The 22,339-nt window shown below is 40.3% G+C and overlaps 1 long non-coding RNA gene across 1 annotated transcript in view; it reads left to right on the top strand.

The window, feature by feature from the left end:
* The first annotated feature begins 2,227 nt into the window (after positions 1–2,227).
* LOC140707319 (uncharacterized) overlaps positions 2,228–22,339 on the top strand; it is a 60,721-nt gene continuing 40,609 nt past the window's right edge. Inside the window, exon 1 of the long non-coding RNA XR_012087272.2 lies at positions 2,228–2,314. This is a non-coding gene — a long non-coding RNA (uncharacterized LOC140707319). The remainder of the gene's footprint in view (positions 2,315–22,339) is intronic.

The raw sequence follows: 22,339 nt of genomic DNA, 5'->3' as shown, positions 1-22,339 counted from the left end.
CTCACTTCCGTGTTCCGCTCCTCTTATGGCTTTGCTCTATGGTTCTGGATTCAGCGGTAGTTCTGTGTTGCTCGCTGTTAGGATTTTCTGCGCGTGCGTAGAAGGGAAGACTTGGTTTTGTTGAAGAAGTTGAGGGAGTAGCTCGTGTGTGTAAAGCCGCATTTTAAAGCTATACATTTGTGCGCAGCAATTTGCAGCCTTTTTTTTGGGGGGGGGAGCTGCTTAGCACACAGTCTCCCATCTAATTTAAGAGAGTTCCTGAAGGCAGCGAACAATGAAAATCATTTTGCAAAACAGAAAATCGTCATTTCAGTATTATTGTGAAATGTACGGTTTCTGAAACCAAAAGTGTCAGTAAGGGAGCACAAATAATATTTGAGTGCTCTCCTAAAGTTAGAAAAGAATATTCTAGCGTCAGCTCAATTCTGTATGTATTTAGAACTAGGGCTCATTGAGTTTAATGGGACTTGCTCCTAGGAAAACATAGTAAGGCCTATTGAGAATACCCAGTGTGATGTAGTGTGTGAAGGACTAGAACTCAGGAGGCCTGATTTTGAATTCTCGCTGGACAATGAGGACTCACTAAGGCTATGGAAATGATGAAACCCCTCCTTAAAACATCTCACCTTGAAAATCCTATTAGGATTGATATCACACAGATCCAACTTTAGGGCACAAAACTACTACAAAAAGGCCTACTGAACAAAATAGGATCTGCATCTGAGTAGGGGCGTATAGTACTACATAGTCAGCTTTCTGTGTGTTTAAGAGATGAGTTAAGAGTTTGAGGACCACATTAAAAAGAGGACAAGGATCCCTGTCTCTTCTGTAATAATGCAGAAGAGGGAATTTCAGCAGATATAGTTTGCATGACTGCTTTGCTAAAGCAGGGTTTAAACACTTTGACATGGGACACACTTGGAAACTAATTTCATCTTTTTTGTTGAATAAATTATTTCTTATAATAGCAAAATATTCCAACTTGTAGCCATACTTCACCCTTTAAAACAAGCAGCCTCTCCCCTTAAAAAAAGCCCAATAGGAACAATGTATCAGCAGTAACATGTATATATTTTATTTTTTATTTTTAATGATAATATAGACAATATGTGTCTGTAAATAATTGTAGTGTGAAATATAAGAAAGAATGGAGACAACTTCTCAGAAGGGCTTCACAAGACCAGAGATCTTCAATGTGCAACACATACAGGAATAGACTACGACCCATAGTTTGAGAAGAAGCGTAATAAAGGATTGTCCAGAAAATTGCTGCTTTTGAAGTCTGGGAATGTGGGTAGAACAGCAAAGTTGCTGTGAAGGAGGGAGTCATTGTTGGCTGAAATAGCATGAAGTGTTACAAGTGATAAAAAGGCCTTTAGAAGTTTTACAGGTTTTAAGGGAAGAGAGTCCTGCCAGCAAAGCTGATGTGAACTTAGTTTATTCACAACAGTTCTCATGATTGAGATAAAGTAAAGCAGTAAGAAAACATAAATGGCCTTATAAAGGATACTGGCCTAGGAGGACAACTTGCAACTTTGCGGATTATCTGAAGTTTCATCTTTTCTCAAAACTACCATCAAGAACAATGTCCTGTAGGGTTGTGAATGATTTCTATAACTGATAAAATGAATTTTAATTCAACAGAATTTGGAAAGATCTGAATCATCCATAGCAATACATCCACATGATCTTGTGTAGGAGGAGAACCAATCTTGTCTAATATGAAACTCCTTATAGAAAATATCAGGAATGATATGCCACCTGCTCCCCTCCGACATGCTGTGATAATATTTTAAGTTTTTAGGGTAGCCACATGAGAAAGAGCTTTTAATAAGCATGTAGAAGTAGACATTTCAGCAGGTGTCGTTTGTTATAAAAACTATACTTGCTAAAAAAATACTTGCATGACATGTTTCATCTTCTGAAATTTTCACTGCTATACAACTATTAAAGGTTAATAGAACCTTATCTCTTCCATGTGATCAATCTATCCATATATACAGGGTTGAGTTTTAGGGTGATTAGATTTTTTTAAAAAGACAGGGTTCCTATACCTTTAATAGTGGGTAGAGGTGGAAGTTTCAGCAGGTGCAGCTTGCATTAAAAGCACCTGCTAAATTTTTCTTTTTTCATGTACTAGAAATCTAAAAACAATGCTGTAAGTGGCATTCTTCTGTGACACCCTTGGTATTCGTCCATGCAAAAAAATTCCTGTTGCTTTACAGTACAGTCCTTTTCATGTTTGGTAGAAGCAGAATTTGGAATATTTACTCTCCCAACTGCAGTTTCCAGGATCATCCTACTCTGAGAAAAGGTATGGCCTATTCCCTAGCAAATGTTTGTAGGGTCCCTAAACTACACTTGCAGTTCTACAGTTGGTGTAACTGTTGGAAGTGAATTTTTGTAAGTTAAGGAATCTCTATAGCCGTTACCTGTTGCGTACTGAGCCACACAACCTTAAATTGACAAAGGCAGGTCACCTTTCCTTCTGTGCATCATTATGAATCAGAACAGGTTTCCACAATCAAGAATGCCAAAGAAAATGTGCTCCAGACCATGTTTGGATTTAGTCCAGAAAAGGCAACTGCATTGTGCAGTCAAGCTATCTATGTTGAAGAATCTGATGAATGTGATACTGTACATGGAAAGTAACAAGAGAACAAAGAGGGTTTAGAGACTAATAGAGATCCTTAGCTCTTTGTCAGACCTAATGCAGCTGGCAGAATTGGGTTAGGTCTTTTTTCTTCCTCTGTGCTTAGTAAGAACAGGGTTTAGTGTTGAGAAGTAAAAGGCTCTAAGGTAGTGGTTCCCAACCTTTGGTAATCCAGGTGTTTTTGAACTGAAATGCCCAGAAAACCCAGCCAGCAAAGCTGGCGGTGAAGGCTTAAGGGAGTCGCAGTCCAAGAACACCTGGGTTACCCAAATTTGGGAAACTCTTCTCTGAGGTGAACCCTGTAACCCTATCCCTTGAGTCCTATGAGCCTTTCATTACTATTGCACCATTGTCCTTCTACATGATTTCATATATGCAGATAATTTTTAAACTAAGTGTTTTATATAAAAGAATAATGATTATTTTCATCCTGCCAACTTGGATACTAAGTACAGTCTTTCAAGTTTTATTTTGAGTGTATGGATCTGTGAACCTCTGTGAGTATGCACACACGCCCCAAAACAAAATTTCCCCTTGTCTCTAGGCCTGTGTGTGTGTGTACATACATGCATATAAGAAAATGAAATCACCCAGAATTTCGTATCATAAATATTTTGTAAAATAAATATTCACTACATCCCTGTTCTTTTAAAATCTGTAAATAAGAGGTGAGTTTGTACAACTGCTTCAACACAGATAAGTTTCTAAGCTGGCTCCAGCTCCCGATCTTCATCTTTATATGTTTGAAAGTTGATCCAGTCCTGGAAAAGCATATTAAAACTTTGCTAAAAATAACTTTCCAGAGATTGAATCAAGCAAATATTTTTGAATGTAATTTAGATTGATCAGTGATAATTTATTTCATTCAAATTATAATCAGGCAGCTTTTCTGGACAATGATAGCGAACACCCCCTCATTTCATCTTCTTTTTTGTTCCTTGTTCTATTCTGATTTCAGCCTACTTGGCACACAAGTGAAGTGTAGCACTTGCAATAAATTGGTGACTTTGGTAGCCCTTGTCCTTGTAATGCTAATTCTGGCACTAATAAGAGATTTTTCTCATTACATTTTCTGTTCCTCAAGGGATCAAGTTTATTTTAGCCTTCTCACTGCCAGATAGCATTGTTTTGTGCCAGTTCTTTTAAGAGTTTATTGGCCAAAGACTTTGAATTAATTTTATTAGATAGTTTATTGTTCCCATAAATTCAAGCAACACTAATGACTAATGTCCTTTTCAGTTGCCATGTTGTTTTATCTGATTCAGCAGTTAGAAACACCCCTATACTCAAATTAGATTTAATACTTGGAGCACTTAGTAAGACCTTTCCTTATTCCCTCCCCCTCTATTCTTCTTGCTGTCTTCAAAAATTACTTGAAAATTCATTATAGTCTCCCACAGCAGAATACTTTACGTGTGTATTCAGAAGTATGTCCCACTTACATTGCCAGATTCAGTTCAGCTACAATTTGCAAGGGGGGTTGGAAAGCTGAGGTCCTGTTTGGGAGCTGCAACTCCCATTTTCTTTAGTCAGCATAACTAATAATTAGAGATGATGTGGATGGTAGACCAACAACATCTGAATGGCCACACATTTCCTACCTCTGTTTTAGGGCCTCAGTATATGATCACTAATGCAAAAAGCAAAACAAAATATTTATCTACTTGCATTTGCATGCTTTTGAACTGCTAGGTTGGCGGGAACTGGGACAAAGCAACGGGAGCTCACTCCGTCGCGTGGATTCGATCTTACGACTGCTTGGTCTTCTGACCCTGCAGCACAGGCTTCTGTGGTTTAGCCAGCAGCGCCACCACGTATGAAGTAACTTTATACAAATGCACTGGGTTTATTGGCTTGTAAATGGAGGCTTACCAATACTTCACTGGTATGACAACAGAGTGGTGAAGGACGATAACAACAGTGATCCAGAAGTGGAAATGAAATGGGCTAGATGGAAGGAGCTGTGAACACTGCAGGAATCTGGACTCAAGTTGTGGGGCTTGTAGTCAAGTCAAACTTAAGACCCACTGGTGACTCAATTCAGATTCAACTTGTTTTTTCAGTGACTTGGACTTGACTTATGACTTGGAACCCACCCAACCTCTCTTTTTTTCTGAGGTTTTAATAGGTTTTAATAGGTTGACCTTGGTTTTAATAGGGCCTCAGACTCAGACTTAGGACTTGGTATCAAAGACTTGAATCTAAAGACTTGCCAACATTCCTGGAAGAGTGTAGACCAATCTTTTTCAACCTTGAGCTCTGTAAATTTATTGGGCTACAATGCCTATTATCCTTGACAAGCATTACTATTGGGCTTTTAATAAGATGCCATACTCAAAGAAGTGCTTAAGCCTCCACTAACTGAATGGGAGCTGTGTTGCCATTTTTGGACTACATTATTCAAGTCTCCAGTCAGCATGGCCATTGGGTTTCTAAGTGGACCACATGACATCACAAAGAACACAATCCTTGGGTCAAGACCTATTGAAATGAATGGAATCTGCCTGAGAGTATGGTTCCAATGCCAATTTGAATTGATTCCTGTTCTGACTGTTTTAATATTGGGTTCAAGTCACATAGTATATAAATTGGTAGCTACATTCACTTTGACTGAAATTAAATAGATTTATTTTGGTAATTAAAACTGGTCTTGTTGTCTGCAGTGGTGAAACCGACTAATTTCCTTTCTGATTTAGAGCACACTTTTCATAAACATTTTGTCTTTAAAAAAAGTAATGCAATGATAAATCAATGGCTGCATTCATCTGAGAACTGCTGACGAGGCGCCACCTGGTGTCATAAGCTCCAAAGAACTAAGGAGGGGAAGCATCATGGAGGAGAGCACAAGTGATAACTAGTGGAAATATATGGCTTCATCACTGGGAAGGAGCAAACAAGGGGGATAGCTATAATGTAGAATGCATTAATTGATGGAATGATAAACACTTGACAAAAACATGTTTGTAGTGACAATGCACTAAGTGATGCATCACTAAAGATTTCCGTAGGAAATTTAAAATGATAGGACAGGAAAAACAGTGGTGCCAATGTTACTGACATTCAACAGAGGCACAAAGTAAATCAACAACACTGTCCACAGCCACCAAACCTAATTGAATGAAGCTGATTTAGAAGCAATGTATTTTAAAAAGCCCCTGCTGGCCAGTTGAAAAAAACTCTCTTTGCAGCCAAAATAAATTGATTTCACCCATGCATCGTGTGCACGAGATTTAATGTGTGTGTGTTTAGTCGTTTAGTCGTGTCCGACTCTTCGTGACCCCATGGACCAGAGCACGCCAGGCCCTCCTGTCTTCTACTGCCTCCCGGAGTTGTGTCAGGTTCATGTTGGTTGCTTCGCAGACACTGTCCAGCCATCTCATCCTCGGTCGTCCCCTTCTCCTCTTGCCGTCACACTTTCCCAACATCAGGGTCTTTTCCAGGGAGTCTTTTCTTCTCATTAGATGGCCAAAGTACTGGAGCCTCAGCTTCAGGATCTGTCCTTCCAGTGAGCACTCAGGGTTGATTTCCTTTAGAACTGATAGGTTTGTTCTCCTTGCAGTCCAGGGGATTCTCAAGAGCCTCCTCCAGCACCACAATTCAAAGGCATCAATTCTTCGGCGGTCTGCTTTCTTTATGGTCCAGCTCTCACTTCCATACATCACGACAGGAAAAACCATAGCTTTGACTATTCGGACTTTTGTTGGCAAGGTGATGTCTCTGCTTTTCAAGATGCTGTCCAGATTTGTCATCGCTTTCCTCCCAAGAAGAAGGCGCCTTTTAATTTCAGGGCTGCTGTCTCCATCTGCAGTGATCATGGAGCCCAGGAAGATAAAATTTGACACTGCCTCCATATCTTCCCCTTCTATTTCCCAGGAGGTGATGGGACCAGTGGCCATGATCTTAGTTTTTTTGATGTTGAGTTTCAGACCGTTTTTTGCACTCTCCTCTTTCACTCTCATTACAAGGTTCTTTAATTCCTCCTCACTTTCTGCCATCAGAGTGGTATCATCTGCATATCGGAGGTTGTTGATATTTCTTCCGGCAATCTTAATTCCGGCTTGGGTTTCTTCCAGTCCAGCCTTCCGCATGATGTATTCTGCATATAAGTTAAATAAGCTGGGGGACAATATACAGCCTTGCCGTACTCCTTTCCCAATTTTGAACCACTCAGTTGTTCCATGACCAGTTCTAACTGTTGCTTCCTGTCCCACATATAGGTTTCTCAGGAGACAGATAAAGTGGTCAGGCACTCCCATTTCTTTAAGAACTTGCCATAGTTTGCTGTGGTCCACACAGTCAAAGGCTTTCGCATAGTCAATGAAGCAGAAGTAGATATTTTTCTGGAACTCTCTGGCTTTCTCCATAATCCAGCGCAAGTTAGCAATTTGGTCTCGAGTTCCTCTGCCTCTTCGGAATCCAGCTTGTACTTCTGGGAGTTCTCGGTCCACATACTGCTGAAGCCTACCTTGGAGGATTTTGAGCATAACCTTGCTAGCGTGTGAAATGAGTGCAATTGTACGGTAGTTGGAGCATTCTTTGGCACTGCCTTTCTTTGGGATTGGGATGTAGACTGATCTTTTCCAATCCTCTGGCCACTGTTGAGTTTTCCAAACTTGCTGGCATATTGAATGTAGCACCTTAACAGCATCATCTTTCAAGATTTTAAATAGTTCAACTGGAATGCCATCACCTCCACTGGCCTTGTTGTTAGCCAGGCTTTCTAAGGCCCACTTGACTTCGCTCTCCAGGATGTCTGGCTCAAGGTCAGCAACTACATTGTCTGGGTTGTCCGGGATATCCACATCTTTCTGATATAATTCCTCCGTGTATTCTTGCCACCTCTTCTTGACGTCTTCTGCTTCTGTTAGGTCCCTCCCATTTTTGTCTTTTATCATGTTCATCTTTGCGCAAAATGTTCCTCTAATATGTCCAATTTTCCTGAACAGATCTCTGGTCTTTCCTTTTCTGTTATCTTCCTCTATTTCTTTGCATTGTTCATTTAAGAAGGCCCTCTTGTCTCTCCTTGCTATTCTTTGGAAGTCTGCATTCAAGTTTCTGTAACTTTCCCTATCTCCCTTGCATTTTGCTTCCCTTCTCCTCTCTGCTATTTCTAAGGCCTCGTTGGACAGCCACTTTGCTTTCTTGCATTTCCTTTTCTTTGGGATGGTTTTCGTTGCTGCCTCCTGGACAATGTTACGAGCCTCTATCCAAAGTTCTTCAGGCACTCTGTCCACCAAATCTAGTTCCTTAAATCTGTTCTTTACTTCCACTGTGTATTCATAAGGGATTTGGTTTAGATTATACCTGAGTGGCCCAGTGGTTTTTCCTAATCTCTTCAGTCTAAGCTTGAATTTTGCTATGAGAAGCTGATGATCAGAACCGCAGTCAGCTCCAGGTCTTGTTTTTGCTGACTGTATAGAGCTTCTCCATCTTTGGCTGCAGAGAATATAATCAATCTGATTTCGATATTGCCCATCTGGTGATTTCCATGTATAGAGTCGCCTCTTGTGTTGTTGGAAAAGAGTGTTTGTGATGACCAGCTTATTCTCTTGACAAAACTCTATTAGCCTTTGTCCTGCTTCGTTCTGAACTCCAAGGCCAAACTTCCCTGTTGTTCCTTTTATCTCTTGGCTCCCTACTTTAGCATTCCAGTCCCCTAGAATGAGAAGAACATCTTTCTTTGGTGTCAGTTCTAGAAGGTGTTGTAGATCTTCATAGAATTGTTCAATTTCAGTCTCCTCAGCAATGCTGGTTGGTGCATAAACTTGGATTATTGTGATGTTGAATGGTCTGCCTTGGATTCGTATTGACATCATTCTATCATTTTTGAGATTGTATCCCATTACAGCTTTTCCCACTCTTTTGTTGACTATGACGGCTACTCCGTTCCTTCTACGGGATTCTTGTCCACAATAGTAGATATGATAATCATCTGAGCTGAATTCGCCCATTCCTGTCCATTTTAGTTCACTGATGCCCAGGATGTCGATGTTTATTCTTGCCATCTCCTGTTTGACCACCTCCAGCTTCCCAGTGTTCATAGATCTTACATTCCAGGTTCCTATGCAGTATTTTTCTTTGCAGCATTGGATTTTCCTTTCACTTCCAGGCACGTCCACAGCTGAGCGTCCTTTCGGCTTTGGCCCAACCACTTCATTAGCTCTGGAGCTACTTGTACTTCATTAGCTCTGGAGCTACTTGTACGAGATTTAATAAATCAATTTAAATATTGCTTAAATCGATTTAACTACAATTCTTATTGTCAGTGTGAGTTGTAACAGATGGGCAATTTGTTTTCTTTTTGTACTGTAGAGTTTGGAAGCTGTTTGAAAGATCTCCTTCATTGTGGAAACTTCCCCTCCCCCAAAGATATTCTTACCCATTAAAAAAAAGCTCACCATTAACCAGTTTTTAAAAATCAGTTTGCATTTAGCTGTTTAATATTGAACTAATTGGTTCCAGAGCTGTTCTCATGTGGGAACCTGAATACAAAATGCAATTTAACTTTGACTTTGTACACTTCCATTAGTTACAGTACTGTACATCTTCTCTGGAATAACATTGCATTATGTGTCAACATCAACCTCTGTAGTTATTCTTATTTATCTGTGTTTGCCAACCTTAGGCAATTTGCTTTACAGCTGCTGTCCCTACAAAGAGATGTGGATCATTGCCTTCCTGTTCTGCAGGCATAGACACTTTTTGCTTTTAACTGTTGACATCGCTTTGAAAAATAATGTTTTCTTCCTTGTGTTTATGGTTGATTGAATGCAAGCAAATGGGAGCCAATTCCTTGACTTTTGCTCTTCTGTGTTTCTAGCATGTAGTTATTTCTGTCTGTCAAAGAAACAAAAAAGCCCCTTCTCCCCTCCATCATCAGTTATTTAATTTCTACCTCATTTTAAATTTTGTCTTTTCTTTCTTCAGATATGTTTATAAATACAGTAATGAAAAACCCATCAGGATATAAGATGATAGTCATGCAAACAAAGGGAACTTCTACTTCAGTTCTTCAGTATGTTTTTATTATTCATCTGCTGTGCCTTTGGGAGGTATTCTGTCCCCTTGCAGAATTTGGAAATGCTATTCTTTTAGACTACAATTCCCAGAATCCCCAAGCCAATAGGGCCACTAACATAGACATTCTGGAAAGTGAAGTAAAAAAAATGAAAATTGCTCTTAAGTCTTGCCACTGCTTTCTTTGAAGTCTAGTTTGCCACAGTAGAACCCAATGGGAAATTCCCCTGTATAAGACCTATTAAAACAAATAAAGTCATGTGCAGGGGAACTTCCTAGTGAATGTCCACCTTCTCATAATTCTGCTTTTTCAGGATGTTTCATTTTACTATTCTAATCTTTTGCCTCCTTAAAAACATAATCTTATAGCCCAAATTTGACCATAGATCATAGTGGAAGGGCAGGTCCATATACAAAAAAGAAAGACATGCCTAATTTTGAAATAACCTAGTTCAGTGGTGGCTGCTCTTTGTTCAGGAATACTCTGTCATCCAATCTTACAAAAATGTAGTATATCTGTACTATTTTTTTGGAAATATTTTTTATTTTGGTTTTAAAAAAATATTTGATTACTGTATAGTGCTTTTCTGCCCAATCAGATGTCTTTCTTTGCTCAATACATGTGCATTTATCATTCACTAACCTGATCATATGCTTTTCTTTGAGGTTACATGTATTTTACAAGGCTACCACATTTCCCAGGGGTCATGTTTTAAAGATATCAGGTGGTTTCAGACAAGGCTTTTATTGTGCAGTTCATCTTGGTCACTGTTGCTTTAATCTCCCTGATCTATATGACCTTGTACTTGTCCTCTTGTCAGCTTATCATAGTTGCAATTCTTATCCCAGTCTTTCCTTAACTAGAGCATTCTGGCTTTTTACCTGCCTCTGCAGTAGTTCCTGTAGGGGTTGAAAATTTCCCCAAGGAATTTTGCCTTTCCTGCAGCTGCCAGTAACATACCTTTTAGAAATGTGTTCTATCTATAGCAAGGTTCCTTCTCCTCTCTAATCACCAGAGGAAAGTTAGTAGAAAAGGTTTGACACCTAATTCAATTAAGTTTAAATTGGAGGAGACAAATATTTAATCAAGTTAAGTTAATGTTAAATAGACATTTGACTTTTAAGGTAAGTAAGCCAGGGTGCAGCACAGAAAATATCGCATCAATCCAAGACAAAGTTGCATGTTGCCATGCCCTGTGACATAGGCTCTATGGAACAAATAAAATAATAATAATTCTCAAGTGTAAGGATGTGTCTCTAGAGACCAAGGCAAAAAATTACCTATACTCAGGTATTCTCAATAACTGTATGAATGTGAAAGCTGGACAGTGAATAATGGTGAGAGGGGAAAAAAGGATTCATTTGAAATGTGGTGTTGAAGGACAGCTTTGTGGTTAGCCTTGGCCACCAGAATGAAACGTAATGGGGGTTAGAGCAAATCAAGCTTGAACTCTCCCTACAAGCAAAAATGTCTAAACAGAAGCTGTCGTATTTAGACCATGAAGAGTAATTTTGGGAAAAGTTACAGGTGATGGAAAAAAATCATTTATTTATTTATTCAATTTGTATCTCACTTCCATTGGTGTCATAGCACTACTTTGGGCTGAAAGCCCTAACATAAGACAGGTTGAATAAATAAATGAGGCCATAGCCTTGAGCTTTCAAGAGCTGAGCAGAGCTTTAAATGACCGTGCCTTTTGTAACTAATTCATAGAGTTGCTAAAATTCAGAAGCAACTTGATGGCATGGAATATGATAAGGATGACAATAACAATATCCTGTTGGTGTGGGAGGAGAAAACATAATGGATTGATCAAAATAGTACAGTATGGATATTTAACAATAAACCTGCATTTGATATACAGTTGCAAAGCAAAGAGCCTTTCCTCTGGAAATATCTGTAGTTGGCTCTTATATAATTTTTAATGTGGAGTAAACAGAGGGGACTTGATTTGGATCAGATCCTAGTAGGCGAGGACACAAGAGGGACTTAAATCTTTATTTCCTGCTGCAGATTGGAAGGCTCTCACCTGCATTTTTTGTTTCTGTTACAGTGGGGTCTTGAGAACTTAATCCGTATTGGAAGGCGGTTCTCAATCAAAAAGTCTGTAAGTCAAGTCTCCATTGACCTACAGTGCATTGAAAACCGATTAATCCCGTAACAGGCCGTTTTTGTTCCATTTTGGTTTTTTTCTGGTCTGTAAGTCAATTCTCAGGCTGCAAGTCAAACCTAAATTTTGCAGCCAGAGAAGTCTGTAACTCAAAAAGTCTGTAAGTCAAGCCGTCTGTAAGTCAAGGGTCCACTGTAAACACACTTTCCAAGGTGAAATATTTTGTACATAGAAAGATGATTTTTTTTTCTCCGAATATCACATCCATTGCTGTTGTGCTTGTTATGTAGAATGTAGTTCTGTAGATGCAACACATTCTTACTGGATAATCTGTATTATAATCTTGTGGTCAGTGGTCCCCAATTTTGGGTTCCCAAATGTTCTTGAACTAAAACTCCCCAAAGCCTTCACCACTAGCTGTGCTGGCCAGAATTTCTGGGAGCTGTACTCCATGAACATCTGGGGACCTAAGGTTGGGAACCACTGATCTAAGGACAGTTTGAATATGTTAGTTTTCGGACTACAGCCAGCATGGAGCATAAGCAAGAACATACGGAAAACTCAGGCTAGTCCATGTTGTCATGGCTTTGTTTCATCACCAGATGTCGCCATTTTCTGGCAGACCAAATGTTTTGTTTTTTGAAAGACCACAGAAAAGATAGGTGAAGACCTGTGGTAGGGTTTGTGTGTGTATTATGCAAGTACCATTGTGCAAGTTCAATTTTCATTGTTGCTTTTCTCTAGATTCTTATTACATCTTATTTCTTTGGCATTGTGCAAAATGATTCATAGCAATTGTTTCATTTATCCTGCAACAAGATCTGCAAGGTTGGTTGCTAACATTCTCACAATACTGGCAGGAAACAATGGCTGCTGTTGTTATGTGCCATCAAGTTGCCTCCAGAGCTATGGCAACCCTTTGAATGAGTGACCTCCAAAATGTCCTCAACTGCCTTGCTCAGCTCTTTTAAACTGAAGGATGGGGCTTCCTTGTAGTTGATCCATCAGCAATGAGTTTATGGTGGAGCAGAGATTTGAACAAACTGCTCATTGATCCAGGTCCAGTTCTGTATCTACACTGCCTTTTTCTGCCAAAGAGACCACATGCAAATATGGGCAGGGCTCCTGTTTTCTTAAGATTTGTGCAAAAGGAAGGAATTCTACACTATGCAGCTTGTGCATGGAGGAGAAAAACTGTTGCTGCTGGAATTCTCCATTTTCAGAGCCTTTAAATTTTTGCATTTCTGGTATTTTTTAAATCTTGCTCTTAACTCAGAGTTTATGGCAGTTCCAGACATCTTTTTTCTTTCATTTGTAACATTCATTGCATCTTGATTGACAGCACTTCTTCCATCTTTTTCCTTACCTGAAAAAAATCTATTAGGGAAGGATTAAGGGAAAATGCAGTGGCTTCATAGTGCCTTTTGAGTGGTTGCACTAGAACTGCTCAGTCTACAAGCATGATCTACCAGCATGGTTTCTTCTAAATAGCACTTTTGTAAATGATGTCGGTTACTGGCTATAAAACCTCATGTCTTTCCAAATTTTCCTGTGCTTTGTACATTATTCAGAACAGTGCCTGTGTTTATAGTCTTTTTAATAATGATGATCCTTCAGTAATAGTCACACTCCTATGCTTAAAATGTAAATTTAGTTAAGATTAATTTAAAATTTAAAAGGTTCAGAAAGTCACTGTGGCTGTCTAAGTAGTATGGGGGCAATTTCACCATGTTTTGATGGTCCCTTGACACCACTAGGACCCTCAGATGTTCAAATAAAATTTTTGAAAAGTGTCACTAGAAGGGTCAAAGGGTAAACAAAACATTTTGGGGGTAAGTTTAACCCATTTTTCATTTAACAAAATACATTGCTGTGAAGTTTATTTTAAAAAAATTAAATAATTCAACATGTGAGTTAGCCTGTTTGGTCACCCCTTGGGGGCATGCAGCCCTTGGACTGCTGGCAAATCTGGAAAAAAAAATAAGACAGTTCTCCTGCAAAGGCTGCCCACTCCTGCTTGAGGTGATGCTTCCATACTTCATTTCTTTCTCCACATTGATATAGGGCTCAGTTTAACTCATGACACTCTTTCCTGCAGTCTTCCTTGGCTGATGGTGCATTATAAGGGCCTCTTGGAATACCTTTGGTGCTCTCCTCTACAGTAAATATGTTAAGCTTTGCTGCCTAAATGTGTTCAGTTTTATTTTGCCACCAGATGCTGGTCTTGCATCTTTTCCTTACCACTACCATTAAAAAAAAATGATATTGTTTTACATCTTGCAGAAGGATGTATCTGATGATCCATCATCTTTCCCCTGCTTTTTCAGGGATCAACAAATCCTGTTGTTCACTAAGCATATCTTAATTGGTCTGATTTCCTTTACCATTTTTAGTTCTCATCATATTCTGTGTTTACTGACAGTGGATTCATTCTCCGAGAGCTCATTTTTATATGTCAAAAATGTCATGCATGTGCATGAAGAAAGCATCTCAGGACTGGTGGTGAGTGTGGCAAAACAGGTAGAGAAAAAATAAAAGGAAACAGGAATCTCGAAACAGCCTGTGGGGTCGGAGTGGCAGCATAATGCTGAGTTCTGTAGTGCAGATGGAATGGAAAGGCATGAAAAAACACATGGCCGACTGGAACACTGCAGTCTGCACTGTAATTTGCTGTGTTTCAAGTCTGACTTGTTGACCTCAAGTCTGACCTCCACAGAGGTTTTTAAAATTATTAGAGTTGTGTGAATATGCCTAGAAATTCCTGTATACCCATATTAGAACTCAATAATCCAAATAATATGTTGTTGTTCAGCTAGGTCAGAGTGTTGAAAAGAGACTTTCCTGAACTACAAGTCCAGTAATTCCCCCGCCATGCTTGCTAGAGGGTTATCTCAGTCATTTTTACCAAGCTGTGTAGTAGTTATATGTACAATGTCTCTTTTCCATCCACCAAAGTGTTTTTAAAAAACTGATGTTTACGGTGGCACTTGATGGTAAAGATGCTGTTACAGAAGCCCTATAACTGCATCCCAAATGTATGGGGCTATTCCCTGGCAATGTATACCACAATGCAGAGCATCACTAAAGCTTTTTTTTTTTTGGCAGGTGTACAAGTGGCATACCTTGTAGCACTCTGATACTCTGGAAAATTGAATATGTCTGATCTGATCAGAGACCTAGAAAGTTAGAGAAGCACCACAAAGAGAAATTACTCGGGGAGTAGTCTTAGCTGGATCAAGAAAACTGCAGCAGTTCAGGGACTCAAGCTACCTAATACAGTACTGTATTTGAAAGGACGCTGATGCAGCTGTTCATTGCTCTGCTGATTTCTTGTCTAACTTAAGAGCACTGGCATAAAGGAATAAAACTTCTGCTAAGCTATGTAGTGCTTGCTGTGCTCATGCCTGGCAGCGTGCTCTTTCTCTGTGATTCTCATGATCTGCTGCATTGCTATAATGAGATCCAAGCACTAGGAGTGACCCTCTGTCTCTATTAGCAAACACAAATAGGATGTGATTAAGGGAATCAGACAGACAGACCCAAAGACCCATTTGTATGCTGCCTCACTTGCAAGCACAGAAGGGTGACTGTCCAATTAAATGAACAAAAATGCCTGTTATGGGTCCGGTTGAGTAGGGGCAGATGAGACATGTCTCATTCGTGCATAACTGCTTTTTCTAACACAGCCTGCAGTTAAATAGCATTTCTCTCTGCCTCACAGTTTATTATTCTTCCTGCTTTTCTCTGTCTATTTCCTTTCATCCCCACCTCCTTATGTCAGTATCTTTGTATTCTATTGTTTGCTTTCTCTGCCCTTGTCTCTTCGCTCTTTCTTGAAGATTCAGCTTTGAGTAAAATTGTATCTTCCTCATCCCTCTTATTTCCCCATTTTAAAGAATTCTAGGGGACACCTGTGTAACTAGGAGTATTTTTTGTGCACATTCGTATACACTCAAAACTCCACTTATGAGGACTGCTATGGCACAGTGGGATGTTTATTTTTCTTGCCAGCAGAGGGCCTAAGGCAGGTGCCTAAAAAGATAGTGGCCATTTTTTTGGTTCCTCCAAAATTTCAAAGAAAAGAGTGCAGAATAGCTACCAAAAAAACAAACAAAAAAACAAAAAACACCCACCTACATAGGTCTTGGGAAACCCTGTGATCTGATATGCATAGACATTTACATTAGAACTACTATTACTCGAACTATGGCTACTTTCTCTGTATGTACCTTGTTGGTCCTAATTTAACTCACACCCAGTGCAACATTCTGTAAATGGCTCTACATTTAATTTTAGTGTTGAGGGTTGTCAGTGGTCATACTATATTTCAAGTCACTCTGGTTTTTTGCTTTTTAAAAATCCTTTATTAAAAATCTGAAATGCAATCATGTTATTGTGCTGTATAGCACAGGACAATCTTTTGAACTCTTGATAATTCCCAGAGTTTTGAAAAGTTAATTTTTTGGACTACAACTCCCATATTCCAACTCAAGGAGCATGGAAGTTAAAATCCTCCCAGAATTTATGTCTCATGTAGATTCTTTTTATTATTATTATTATTTGGGATAGATAGCGGGAAATGCCAATCTGGAGGACTTTTAATACAAACTTTAGGATCAGCATTGAATATGCATTGCTGTTTTACTCCGGATTTGAGCCTTCTTTCAGATTATGGATGAAGAGCATGTGAAATGGCACAAGAAAAATATGAGAAGGCTTCTCTGGTGACCATTCCATATGATGTTGCATGTCTCTGCCGCTGTGAATGTCATCTCTGCTCTGCCAGGCAGGGGCTCTGAATACAACTCTGTTTGATAAAATGCCAGAACACATTAATGTTCTCTCCATCATGGTGCCATGCTATTAATATTTGATTCCAGCAAATGAAAGAGGTCAGAAGGGTTAAATGGGGTCAGTTGTGTGGGACAGCAGGAGGGGTTATTCCTTGAGAAGCCACGATCAGCAGCACAGGGAGCTACCAAAGAGGAGCTTCAAGCTGTCTAAGGCTTTTCTCCTCCTTCCTCCCTCCCTCCCTCACCCCACTCCAATAATCAGTGCTGCTATGGAAACAGCCCTAAATGGTCTGTGCAGCTCTTTTTTACAGATGAAAGCATATTGGGGACTGGACAGCTCTGGGGCTAAGCTGAGTAGATCCTCACCATAGCATTGCCAGGTAGGTTCTAGATGTCAACCCTTTAAAAATTCTAAGCTGTAAAACAGAAGATCCTAATTATGGGTATCAGAACAAGCTACCTTGATTTCAGGAGTTTGGTTGCCATTCTAAAATACTCCGATTTATTCCATTTGTAAAAGTTGCTCTTCTGCCTACCTCAGAAATGCACGATAAATTCCTGAAGGGGTGGGAATGATAACATAATGCATAAAGGCAGGGGTGCTGGTGGGGTGGGATAGGGTGGGGAGGAAGGAAGTGCAGGTTAGGCAGATGGGAGATTTGGAAAAGTTACTTTTTTTGGACTCTGTTTCCTAGAATTCCCCAGCCAGATAGGGCACTGGTAGCTGGATTACAAAAAGTAACATTTTCACAGTCTCGACCTCTTGACGTAATATCATTCTAAACACGTAAACACTGCTTACTTGTTGTAATTTTATTTATTTATTTCTGTTCATTAATATTCCAGCTTCTAATTCAGGGGCCTGACGTGCCAGGTGGAAATTTCCTTTCATAACCATGAAATGTACTGTAAATGGTCAGAACTCCTACATATTGATAAGGCAAGACGAGGTGGTGACCTATTGAGATTGCCGAAGCTGTGAAACTACAGGACAGTGGTACTTGAACCATGAGCCTTTGCATCAGGCACTGGCAGTGCCAGCCTAAGACATTTTGTTGCCCAAGGCGGAGTAGCAAATGGTGCTATGACCCTCAAAATCATGGTATGCAGTCCCCAAGGCCAGTTACATTATGTTGACAGCTGAGGCAGAAATGTCCCACAAACACATTTCCTCCTCCTTAGTGGCCGAAGCATGATTATAATGTGTTTTTGTCATCCACAGTGTGACAAAAATCTTCAGCCTGAAATGACTGCCCCATTTTGCACAATAATAGGGCTGGCCACACAAACTGGATACTTGTCCAGTACTAAAGATTGGACAAGTTACTTTTTGGGACTGCAATTTCCTGAACCCTGCAGCCAGCATACCCAGTGGCAGTGCTGGGTCTGGAGTTCTGGGTATTTTGATGTTGCCACTAAGTAACATTTCAAAGATCTGCTTAAAAAAATAGTTGAAGTCAGAAAATTATAATCACAACCCACAATTCTCTTAGTTAGATGATACAAAAGTCTATCTCATCTCATCCTTTCTTATAAAGACCCCAACTGTTCATTCTGTCAACCTGGACAACACATTGTTGGGACAACAGCTCTGGCATCTGGGTTATCATGTTTGGTCTCACACTAAGGTTCACGCAAAGGGACGTGGTGGCGCTGCGGGTTAAACCGCAGAAGCCTCTGTGCTGTAAGGTCAGAAGACCAGCAGTCATAAGATCGAATCCATGCAACAGAGTAAGCTCCCATCGCTTGTCGCAGCTCCTGCCAACCTAGCAGTTCGAAAGCATGTAAATGTGAGTAGATAAATAGGTACCACCTCGGTGGGAAGGTAATGGCGTTCCATGTCTAGTCACGCTGGCCACGTGAGCACGGAAACTATCTACGGACAAATGCTGGCTCTATGGTTTGGAGACGGGCATGAGCACCGTGCCCTAGAGTCAGACACGACTGGACTAAATGCCAAGGGGAACCTTTACCTTTAAGGTTCACACATCTGCCACTGGTCTACCACAAAGATCCCCAGCTGTTTGTCTCACTTTTCTGAGGGTTTAAAAAGCAGATGCATGCTTTTGACCACAACCTACCTATTACTGCAATATTTTATACACCTTTGAGATGGAATTTCTTGAAAGAGAAAGCAGTGTGTGTCTCTAAGGTTTCATTTGGTTTCATAAGTATGATTACACAGTGATTGGTGATGATCAGGAAAACAAACAAACAACTCTGCCTGTAAATAATTCTTCTGACCCAGTGGTGTCCCTCTGCATCCTTTTATTTTCAGTTCTATAAGTGAATGGCTGCCATCTGCTCCTATAAAAGAAAGCATAGCTTGGAAAATGGCCATGCTGGCTGGTGGATTCTGTGAATCTTCGTCACGAAAAATAGTTTTTCCATACTCTACAAAGTAAACTGTTTGGATATGCTGTTATGGTGGGCAGTTCTATCCATGATGCTGGGCAGCTTGGCTATCTCTTATACAAATCATGAATGGAGGTGAAATGGATCTTTGCACCCAGAAGCACCACCTCTTCCAGCTTCCAGAGATATTTGTAATTTGTTGTGCTTCTGTCCACACATGTGCTCAGTGCTTGTACTTAGGGAGCAGGTGGGTGAGATAACTATGGTCATTCTAAGGAAAATAGTTGAATTTGGTACACTGGCACACCCATCCACACCTTATTTGTTGTATGGAACAGAAATTACCCAAAATTTTCAAATAGTTTTTCTGTGCATGAATAAAGGACAAAGACGTATTTAAGAAATAGAGGGCAAATATTAGGGAAGCAAAGAAGGTGTTTCACTCTCTGTGAATGACTATACTTTTTACTGAGAATGGAATGAAAATAGATGTGGTCATTGCAGAAATTCCAAGACCAGAGGCAGGTTGCTGGACCACAAAATTAGAGGTAAGCTGTCAATTCCCACAGGACCCTTCTTCAGACTGGGCATTGCAGAGCTCAAATGGGTATGGATGTAGGGACACATAGTCCAGAAATCACCCTGCTCAGATGTGATAAACCTGCAGTGTCAGAATCTGAACATCCCAAGGTGGAGACTGCAATGTTGCTCCTTTAGCTTGAGCTGTTAGGTTTCACTGCAGGACATGTAGGGTATAATTGTTTTTCCTCATCTCCAGAATGAGTTGCCAACCACTTGGTACATTGTCCATTGCCTTGTATCCAAGCTTCTGCTTGTCGGGAAATGGGAGTACACAGAGACATGACAAGCCACCATCAGAGGAGAGTAAGTTTTGTTGTTACACTAGGACAGCGATGGCGAACCTACGGCACATGTGCCACTGATGGCACATGGAGCCCTTTCTGCCGGCACGCAAACCACAAGTCGCCAGATCTCTACTCCCCCCCCCCCCGTGCAGCCAAAGCTGAGAAGGCAGCTGCAGTGCTGGCACTTTGGCAGGCAGTGGATCCGGAGTGGGGTCTCGAGGTACCTCCATGCCGGTATTTCCCCTTCTGCTGCCACTTCCTGTTCCGCCACCCGCTGTTTCCCCCCCCCCTAGTTTGGGCACACGAGCCCGAAAAGTTTTGCCACCACTGCACCAGGAGATCACCATGACAAGACTCTAGCTGGAACATCTGGAAGTCACATAATAAACTGATGTTAATTAGGAAGATCAAAGAATAATAAAGAAAAATGAGGCTACTTAGATAGAGGATAAATGCTCTATGACTGTAGAGAAATTCAACCAATGTATCACTTATGTGCATGTAATTTATGCCCCACCACGTGTACAAAAAAAAAATTAGCAAATGGCTGAAATTACAATAGTGAAGTAGCCTGCTTCTTGATAGAATTACTCTAATTATCTTAAAATTTCATTTTTAAAATTTTACCTATACATTTCATTTACATCCATAATTTCAAATTGTGCAATCCTCTGATATGAATAAAGAAAGATTCTGGAAGACAGATGTTTATTGGAGCCAAGTTAAGAGCATTACTTAGCAGTCAGAGGAAGATTAAAAGCTCACATGGAGCAGTAGTTGAGTGATGATTGGCTTTACACTCGAGTTGCAGATCAAGCCCTGAACTGGATAGTACCTAGAATGACCGTCAAGTTCTGTAACATTCAGCCTGATGAAGGGTCCTGCTGGACTTGAAAACTCATTTGTTTAATATTTTAGTGGTTGAGTTACGGAATTACTTTCTCATGCTTTTACATGTTAAGAAGTGATTAAACTTTGTGGCCACAGGTTGAAGCTCAATATCTGGTTTGTGCTGGGGTCGTTGCCATATAGGCTTGTATTAGCTTGCCCCTCCTGCACATAGACCTAGCTTGTTACATTTCCAACCTGTAGTTTGATGTCCTTTGGCACCCCTCCCAGTTCTGTTCTATTGTATCTGTATACTCAGTTAACACAGCCTGTTCTTTTTCAGGCACTGCTAGGCTCTTGTTGGTACCTCTCAAGGAACTCGTTGAGTAGTACATTATCACCTCCCTATTGGGAAAGGAGATTTTTTATTATTATTATATTTCCAAGCAAGGCACAATCATCACTCTGGATCCATCCATTTTTGTTTTTGTTTTTTTGTTGGGGGTTTTTGCTAGTCAGGGGAGACTTTTGTAACTCCTAATTGGCATGGTTAAGGAAGAGTTCCTGCTGGGGTGGTGGCAGTGTCATTTAAGTCAATTCAAAACCTTGGATGGACTCCAGTATGTTTATTTAGGCTGCCTGTTCCTCTTTGCAGTTTGGCAAGTGTCCCCCTCCCCTGACTTTCCTGTTTAGCGTCCTGCCACTTTCAAATTGAAAAGCCAAATGAAATTTCTAGGCAGTTTGTTGCTTTTATGATTCACTTGTTTGCTTTTCTCCCTTGCACTTTTTCAGTTTCTTATTTTTAATTTATTTCTCTCCCTCTGCACCCTCTTTCTATTCATTCCTGCCAGCTGCTTGCTTTGAATTTAGTTTGCACTAAGGGCAGCGAGAAAAACTCTCTCTCCCTTTTTGCCTTTACATTTTTTTACATGTACTGGATTTTTGCCAGGGATGGAAGAGAGAAATAGATCCCGCATTAAATACAGTTGTCTTAGAAGTGCGTGCGGTTTTTTAAGTGGCCTTTTTGCCTTTTTGAAATATCTGCCCATCTGCTGAAAATGCATGACAGTTATCTAACAATATTTTCCTCCAGTCTAAGAAGCTGAAGGAGAAGCAATGACTAGCCGCTGCTGTTGCAGGGAGGCATTAGATGATATCTAGGAGAGAGATGATGCCATGGAATATGGCCCTATCACTCTGTCAATCCTGACTATCACCAGGATATCATCGGACCCACTTGATTACCCATGGAGTGGGGAACATGATGCTTGCCAGAAAAGAATGTTCCAGCCCCTGTCATAAAACATTCTTCAACATGCCTTAAGAGAAGATGGTACAGTGGGGTCTTGACTTAAGAACGACTTGAGTTAAGAACATTTTGACTTAAGAACCAATCTCATAGGAAAATACTGACTTGACTTACATATTAGATTTGAGTTAAGAACTGAAAAAAACCACGTGGGAGGCAGGGAAAGTGCAAAATTTGAACTTTCAGTTAACTGTTGGCCAGTGAAAAGGGTGCCTGACTGCTTCCTCACTCCTCCCAGCGTTTAGAGAGTGGATTGGGAGACAGTCTTCGGACTGGCTGGTACTGCCTGGACTGTATTTTCCCTGCCTTCCCTGAACCTTTCTTGACCTAAGAGAAAAAGAAACAAAATATCCCCCTCTAGTGGTCGAAGGCAGAATAGCAGCTTCCCATTAGTTTCTATGGATGGA

Source organism: Pogona vitticeps, chromosome 5 (genome assembly GCF_051106095.1).
Source record: "Pogona vitticeps strain Pit_001003342236 chromosome 5, PviZW2.1, whole genome shotgun sequence".
Lineage (NCBI taxonomy): Eukaryota > Metazoa > Chordata > Lepidosauria > Squamata > Agamidae > Pogona > Pogona vitticeps.
The sequence above is the reverse complement of the archived record's forward strand: the minus strand, read 5'-3'. Positions and strand labels throughout refer to the sequence as shown.